We start from the raw sequence: 7,892 nt of genomic DNA on the forward strand, positions 1-7,892 counted from the left end.
TGTTTTAGTGTCAGTATTTCCAAGAAGGTCCAGAGGAAACAGTCAGGTTCTTCACCATAAAACAATGGGTCTAAACTGATGGAGGAGGTGTTACAACTAAGTATAAAGTAAAAAACCCCAAGCTATTGGGTTGATGAAGCATTGGAACAGGTTGTAGAAGGTTTGTGGATCTCTATCCTTGGTGGGTTTTAAGATCTAAGTCACCTCCTCTGTAGTCTAAGAGATTCAACACAAAAATATTTTTTTTAAAAAAGTCTTCCTCACTTAGAATTCTACTTTATCTTCATGGTTTTGACTCCCCTGTCATTCCATTCCCTGTTTTCCTCCTTTCTTTCTGTAGGTTTTGATCCAGTGAAGAATTAAAAATCTTACCAAGTACTTGGATTCTAAGCAAGAGGAGATCCCAGAGTTAGCCATACGTATAAATCACTGTATGAGATGTAATTGTTCTTTACATTTTCTCCTAATTTCCTCTCAGAAGAACAAAAATACATTCTAAACCCAGAATACCTTTGGTATTTTTAAAAAAATGTCCTCACAGTGCATTGGAGAAAATTCTTAGCCAATATAGCTAAATGTGTTACAAATTATGTTGAAGGAAGTAAACTGATGTCTACTAGCATAAGATTTTTCCTTACTTTTCCTGGAAAAAGCAAGCAGAGGAACTATTCTGTGATGCCTTTTGTCATTTAGAATGTGTATTTCATTACTTCTTGAATATTTAGTTTTACCTAATGAAATAATAACTCATTCATTAGGGACACTATGCCAAATTACCTCTAAAGTAGGAGTGAGGCATTCATATTTAAACAGCTATTACATTATTGTTAAAATAGCTTAAATAGCTGTATTAAAATAACAAAGAAATGGTTAAATCATCAGTTCCTGCCTTTTAGGTTTGGTTGGTTACAATCCTATTTTCTACTAGCCAGATAATTAAGAAGTGTTACGTTTGCCTTTTAGCCAGTAATAAATTAGAATGGAGAGCAAATACAACCAAGGAAAGAGCACTATGCTATTTTAATAGCTCATATTTAACAAATGAATGGAAACCTATGTGAAAGCACTGGAAAAAAAACCTAAAAAAACCCCAATAATAAGTTTTCCTAAAATTATAGCATGAAACAAAAAACTTCCCCTGGGGTTGTTTCAAGTACATATATTATCTTACATCAGTTCCTCCTGAAATAAGAGTTAAAATGGACTGTGGTTTGTTCCCTTTATATCCTTTTGAAGAACCTATTTCTTGTCTTGTAATTACTGAATTCAACTGGAAAAGGTACATTATATACTGATCATTTTTTCATATCTAAAAGTAGAGTTCACATTTGCTTGTAAACCTGGGAAGGCAAAGAGTCTAGATGTTTAAATTCTAAGGTCTGTAGGATAGGGATTTATCATTTTAGATATAATTTCTGGCATTATTTAAATGAAGATTTCATATTAGAAGGCTACATTGATGTGTTTCACACTAGAACATAAAAATTATTTTTTAAAAAGTAGCAAAAAAAGAAGACAGAATTTAACCAGTTTTGTAGAAAGACTTAAACTTACGGCTTCTGAAGCCCTTTGTGAGAAAACATGACAAATTCTCTGCTTTGTAGCCACTGTAAGAAGAAAATCCAGTTTGTAAAACATTAAATGGTTACATGAAGGTTTTCATTTCCAGTATGTGCTTATGGTTTTCATATTGAAATGGAAAAGCATTGAAAAGGAACGTACAATGACAGAAGTGAATGACTGAAATTTCACCTCCAGACCCCCCCATCCTAAGCTTTCTCACTGACTGAATAACTAAATGCCTAATTCAAAATACCCCATGACTTAGGTTCAGTGCTGTGAGCCACGATGAGGGTAAAAAGCATGAAAATGGAAATTTACAGTAAAATATATGCAAAGCAGTTCTTGGAGGGAAAAAATGGAGATGAAATTGTGACTTTCTAAAGATGATGCAAAGTGTTAGAAATAAAGTGAAAGCTTAAAGTTTCACTCAACTATTTATTTACAATCTGTATCAGACAAACTATTTCCCTGGAGAAAATAGTCAAAATGGTCTTCTTTGGTTGGTTGGTTGTAGGATTTCTGTGGGGTATTTTTTTCCTCCTCAGAAATATACAGCAGAAAACTTTAGAAAACTTAGAAAAAAGAAGATTTAGTGCTAGTCAGTCCATAACTTCACCTTCACCACTCCTTCCTCCTCACACTTCTTACCTGTTCCAGAATGTGTCTTGTCCTTCGGGATAAACCTGCTCCAGTGTGGGTTCTTCATGGGACTCAGGTCATGCCAGGGTCCTCTCCACAGGCTCCTGGGAAAAACTTGCTCTCCTGTTGGCACTTGGAAAACCTCCTCTTCCTCCTCCTCCTTTTCATGTCCACAGAGTATTTGTCACTTTTTTTTCTTCACTTATTTTTCATTCACTTATTAAGAAGGAATTATTAAAATAATAATAATAATAATTAAAAAATTGCATTTTAGATGGCAAGAGTTGGCCAGAATGAGGGTCTAGGGACTGAGAGAGCAGCTAGAGGAATAAATTGAAGTTGTTTGTATCTGGCAGAGTCAGGCACATTTGGCAGCTAGCAGTGAAGAAAACAGCATCTTTTAGATCAAACTCAGTAATTCTGGAGAGGTTTCTGCACCCACTTTTTTGCTATTAGCAAAAGTCTTTTTTAGAATGGATAAATAGTGACAATGACCAAACTTCTGGAACTTATAAACACTGCAAATTGTGAATTCAATTTATATCTTTTTTTCTGGATGATAAAGAAGTATTTGATTAGATAGATAGTCAATATCTTTCCAAAAGAAGATAAATGGCAGTCTTTGTATCCATTGGGTTTTGTCCACGTTATCAGGATCAATTCATACAGTGTCCCTCAAATCACTTGAAATTTACCCATGCAAAACTTCTTCATATGATAGATGGGGAGGGCAAAACTTGCTAAATTACAGGAGCAACTTGTGAAGATAAAGCCCTAACTGACTGGAACCCCATCTTTATGGTACAAATTTTCTTTTGGATTTTATAAGCCCAAATGTAGTTTCAAATAGGGCATTTTATGACCTGAAGTTGCTGCAATCACTATTGGGATATTTCAAGATGATCACTATGACAAACGATACCACTTATAAAGTCATTCTTAGCATATCCAAAGCAACATCTATAAAATTTTAAATGTATTAGACAGGATATAATTAATATATTTTCATTCAGAGCAAAATAATTGTACTAAAATAGTGGAACCTGTATCAGTGAACAAGTATTTTATAACATGAAATACCATGAAATGTTATGAAATAACCTTTAAGGAAAAGGTGAGCATGAGGGACTGCAAATTGCCAGAAAATTTTACCAAACAGACAAGGATGTCTGGTGAAACCAAAAACCAAAATGAGTAACAGCTGAGATTCCCCTTTTGGAGGTTTGGGCTGAAGCATCAGAAATATATCTGAGAAAAAACAGTGGAGATAAAATATGCATGCAAATAATTAATAGGACATTTTGTTGTTAATGAAGGAATTTCATAAAATTTACTTTTCAATTTTAAAACTAGTTTGATTATCAGTTTTCTAAACTCTTCCATCACAGTAATTTCAAATTCTCCAGTCAATAGGTAATGCATACACAGAAGCACATATACATTGTTTTGCAACATTAACATGGATTTTGCTGTACGTAAGGACTTTGATATCTGACAGAATATTTTTTAAAGCACTTGGATTTCTGTTGGCAAGGTAGGTTGTTAAACTCTCTTGCTTAAAGACAGGAATAAATACTCCTAGCTGAATGGCAACAGAGCCTAACTGCAATAAACCTTGTGGAATACTGCTCTGTGCAGTAAATGTAGGAAACAGAATTTCACACTGAAACTCACTAATAAACATCAAGATAGCTGCAGTGCACCAGGTCACTGGTAATTTAGAACAAAATCTGTTTTCCAACAGTGGGAAAAAGCAAGTACATAGGGGAGAACATAAGAAAAAGGCAATGTATAGGCTACCCTAAAAATACTGTTGCCCCAACCTCTAACCCTATGAGACCCAGGAGAGAAAACTTGTAGTTACAAAGTCTCTCACAACCCTTCAATGCCTTTCTCTCCAATGTATCTGCTCAGTTTCCCCTTATGTCCCATGGGAAGAGGTACCATCCCTCTTTTGCAAAATTTGCCTCATGTTGGTCTTGAACTTCTTGTTTTGTTCATTTTCCCCCAAAAGACTGCTTTGGAAAAATGGAGAATGATCCCTTTCGACTACTGCCATCTCATTGCCCTGCTCAGTCATCTGCTTTCTGCATCATATCACAGCCCTGGAAACCATTCCTGAACTTTGTTATCCATGCGATCTCTCACTTAAACTTTACAAGTCCTGTCTGCTCTTTTTGATAATGCATCCTTGTAGAATGTGCCATTTAAGCAAATTACACAATAGTACAGATTGTCAAGTATAGTGAGAAATGTTGAAAGCTAGCAAATATGTCATGATGATCTTTTTCCATTTAAGAGCTTTAATAGTTTGGGCTTGTCATGGAACTGTCAGTCTAACTCCCACGTGATCCAGGGAAAAAAAAGGTGTAGTTTGCTGGAAATAAAATTGGAGAATCATAGAGTCTTAAGAGTTGGAAGGGATTTCTAGAGATCACCTGGTCCAAGCACCCTGCCAAAGCAGGATAACCTAGGGCAGGTCACACAGGGACACATCCAGGAGGGGTTTTGAGTCTCCAGAGAAGGGCAGCCTCTTCCAGTGCTCTTTTGCTGAAGTCAAAGTACATGACATCCATTGCCCCTCTTCATCTACCCATTCAGTCATGGCTTTAGAAAAGGATATCAGGTGAGTCAAGCACAATATCCCTATAGTAAATCCATGTTAACTCCTGATAACCTTTTCTTTCAAGTAGTTAGAACTTCAATTGGTTAAAAATGTCTGTCATCGGACACCAAAATGCTTTGTTTGGATGACTACAGTAATAATTTCAAGATATTATCCTCTGATTAAGGACATACATAGATTTGAAATGGGTTGAAATATAATTGGTATAATTATCACTATAATTTCTGTGAGTTAATATTTATACCCATCTGATTGGACTTGCTAAAATTATGTGCAAGTATTACAAATCCAAGAAATTATCTATAGAGAGTGTTCAGGAGCCAAATCCTCTTCACAGTTTCTGAAATCAACCCAATGAGTGCAAAGCGGCATGCATTTATTTTTACCCAAGTAAGATACTCATTAGAAAGTCTGAGTTTTGGTTTGCTCCATGTGTTTTCCATCTTCTCTGAAAACAAACAACACAGAGTTGCCCATAAACACTACACTGATATCAGTGTCAGAAAGATATTTACCTCCTGATTACTTTTTTTATTAGGAGATGTTAAGACACAATCACCTCCTCCTGTCTCAAGACTTACCTGCTGGAGCCAGTGGGTGTCTGGATTCCATTTTTCTCTCCCCTGCTGGGGCTGGCACAGACAGAAGGTCCCACAGAGAAGACATCCTTGGGGTCCAGAGAAAACCCATGGAATGTCCCTCTTCTCTCCCTTGGGCTCCTTTGGCCCTGGGGACCAGTCCATCCCAGTTTGCTAAAGGCACAGCAGTCACCACTGCTTCTGTCTCTCCTTGTAGTCTGAGAGAAGGTAACTTATATAGTTCCCAGGTTTTTATTCTGGAAGTTTTAAGACGAGCTGAACTTCCTACAGTAGTTATAATCATGCTTTAGGCAAAAAATTTAAATTTTGCAGAGGACTGTATATTAGGAAACACAATATTTGAATCTGCAAGAAGGACTTATGACTGGAATTATACAGCCAGATTGTTTCTCCATATGTTTCTCTTAAATTTTCCCAAGTATTCTTGTAGTCAACCAAACTTTAGCAAATCTCTGTTTATCTCTAGATGTAAAACTAATCCAGGCAGCAAAGAGATGTGTGTTGTTTGAGTAACTGAACATTGTGTAGCTCTTGCATGAAATGAGCTAGACAGAAAGATAGTGTGATGCCCCCTAGAATGACAGTAGGACATCTTTTAATTGGGAAAGTTTAGTTATTGGTATGTATTGTTCATAGATTATGCTAAATAGCCTGTTGTTCATTACTGCTGCCCTAGATACACTCCCTGATGGGCTGTCAACTTGAGATTTGTAAATTGTCCAGTTTGAATTGACACTGCCATTGGAAAAGCACTTAATGAGTTTAGATTTGACATTGAGAGGGAAATCCATGAAGAGGAATAGGTAGAGAATTAATTAAAGCAGCCTTTTGAACAATAAGCCTTGCAAAAACCTGATCTGCCAGGTGCCAATATCATGATTACACACTGCTTTTAATTTAACTTCATAGCAGCAATTATTCTCTTTTAACTCCCAACACTCTGAGAATGGATAGTTGCAATAATAATTCACACTGATTTCTTCTCCTTGATAAAGAGGTAGAATTTGTGATACAGAAAAAAATGACTTTGCAGTTCAGGTGACTGAATATTGTCTTTCACAACTGGCTTGCATTTTAGCAATGAGTGACTGCAATCAAACTTCACAAAGCTGGGTAGAAATATGTTATGCAACAGTATGAGAAGTTTAATTGATTGAATATATTTTGGATATATGCAACAGAATTTAAGGGGAAAAAAAATAATTCTGAAAATTTTAAGAAGTAGCTGACTCTTCTAAAGTCGTGCCCCATATTGCCCTGCAATAATTGTGAATTTGCCTTTAACTCTTCACTCAAACCAGTAGCTCTAAATGATAAGAACCCTTGCAATTCCATTAATATTGCTTGAAATAAAGTGGAAAACAATTATAATTTATTTGGCAGCCTAGCTGACTAGACTGAATAGCAAGATCACACAAACAGCTCCTTCTTTGCTCCAATTAAAGTGATTGATAGAGATCGAAGAACAGAAAATGCACAAGACCTGGCAAAATCTAATTAGGTACAACCAGAAAAGATATTACACTGAGAGAAGAACTGGGCAAGTAATTGATTTAGTGGAAAAACTGTGTGTTGGTGAGACAATAAGGACAGGCTTTGATGATAGTAAATATTTCGATGATTTCTGGTGAAAGAAAAGATTCATGTAAAGCTGGAAAGTTTTAACATTTTTTAAGGTAATTCTTTTTATTATTTTTACTTGGTTTCAGCTGGGATATAGTTAATTTTCTTCCTAGTAGCTGGTATAATGCTGTGTTTCTGAATTAGGCTGACAAGAATGCTGATGTTTTCATAGTTTTTGAGCAGTGTGTACACCAAGGCAATGACTTCTTAGTTTGTCATCCTGCCCTGCCAGCCTGGAGCCTGGGGGTGCACAAGAAACTGGGAGGGTCTCAGCCCATGAGTTTGACCTTTTTTCTTTTCCTTTTTCCCAGTTCTCTTCCCTGTCCTACCTGGGGGGCAACAAGCAAATATCTTTGTGATGTTTAGCTGCCTGCCAGGTTAAACTGCAACACTGATACTTGAAATACATCATGCTGACAAAAGCTAAAAAGTTAATTTGGACAATGTTATGAAAAAACTATTCAAGCAAATATTGTTCAAATATATATATAAGCCATACAAACCAAGTGAAATCCTCTCTGTGCCATCAGAACGTGATCATTACTCTTTGCAAATTCCCATTGGATTCCTCAGTTTTGTTCCTCCTCATTAACATTAACTATTTTAAGAATATACACAGGTAAACCAGACCTTCCTTTGAGATCTTGCATCTCACACTTTTAATGTTTGATATCACTCTCATTTTAAAAGTTTGCTACACAATGCCTGAGAGATATTGCACTAGAAACAGTGAGTTGCCTTCAGAACCAATAGGAAATATTCCATTAATTAGAAAATATTCCATTAATCACAGATACTCACTTCAGCATGTTGGCAGCATTATGGGAAATAAACCAATGAGC

The sequence above is a fragment of the Calypte anna genome, chromosome 8 (assembly GCF_003957555.1).
Source record: "Calypte anna isolate BGI_N300 chromosome 8, bCalAnn1_v1.p, whole genome shotgun sequence".
NCBI lineage: Eukaryota > Metazoa > Chordata > Aves > Apodiformes > Trochilidae > Calypte > Calypte anna.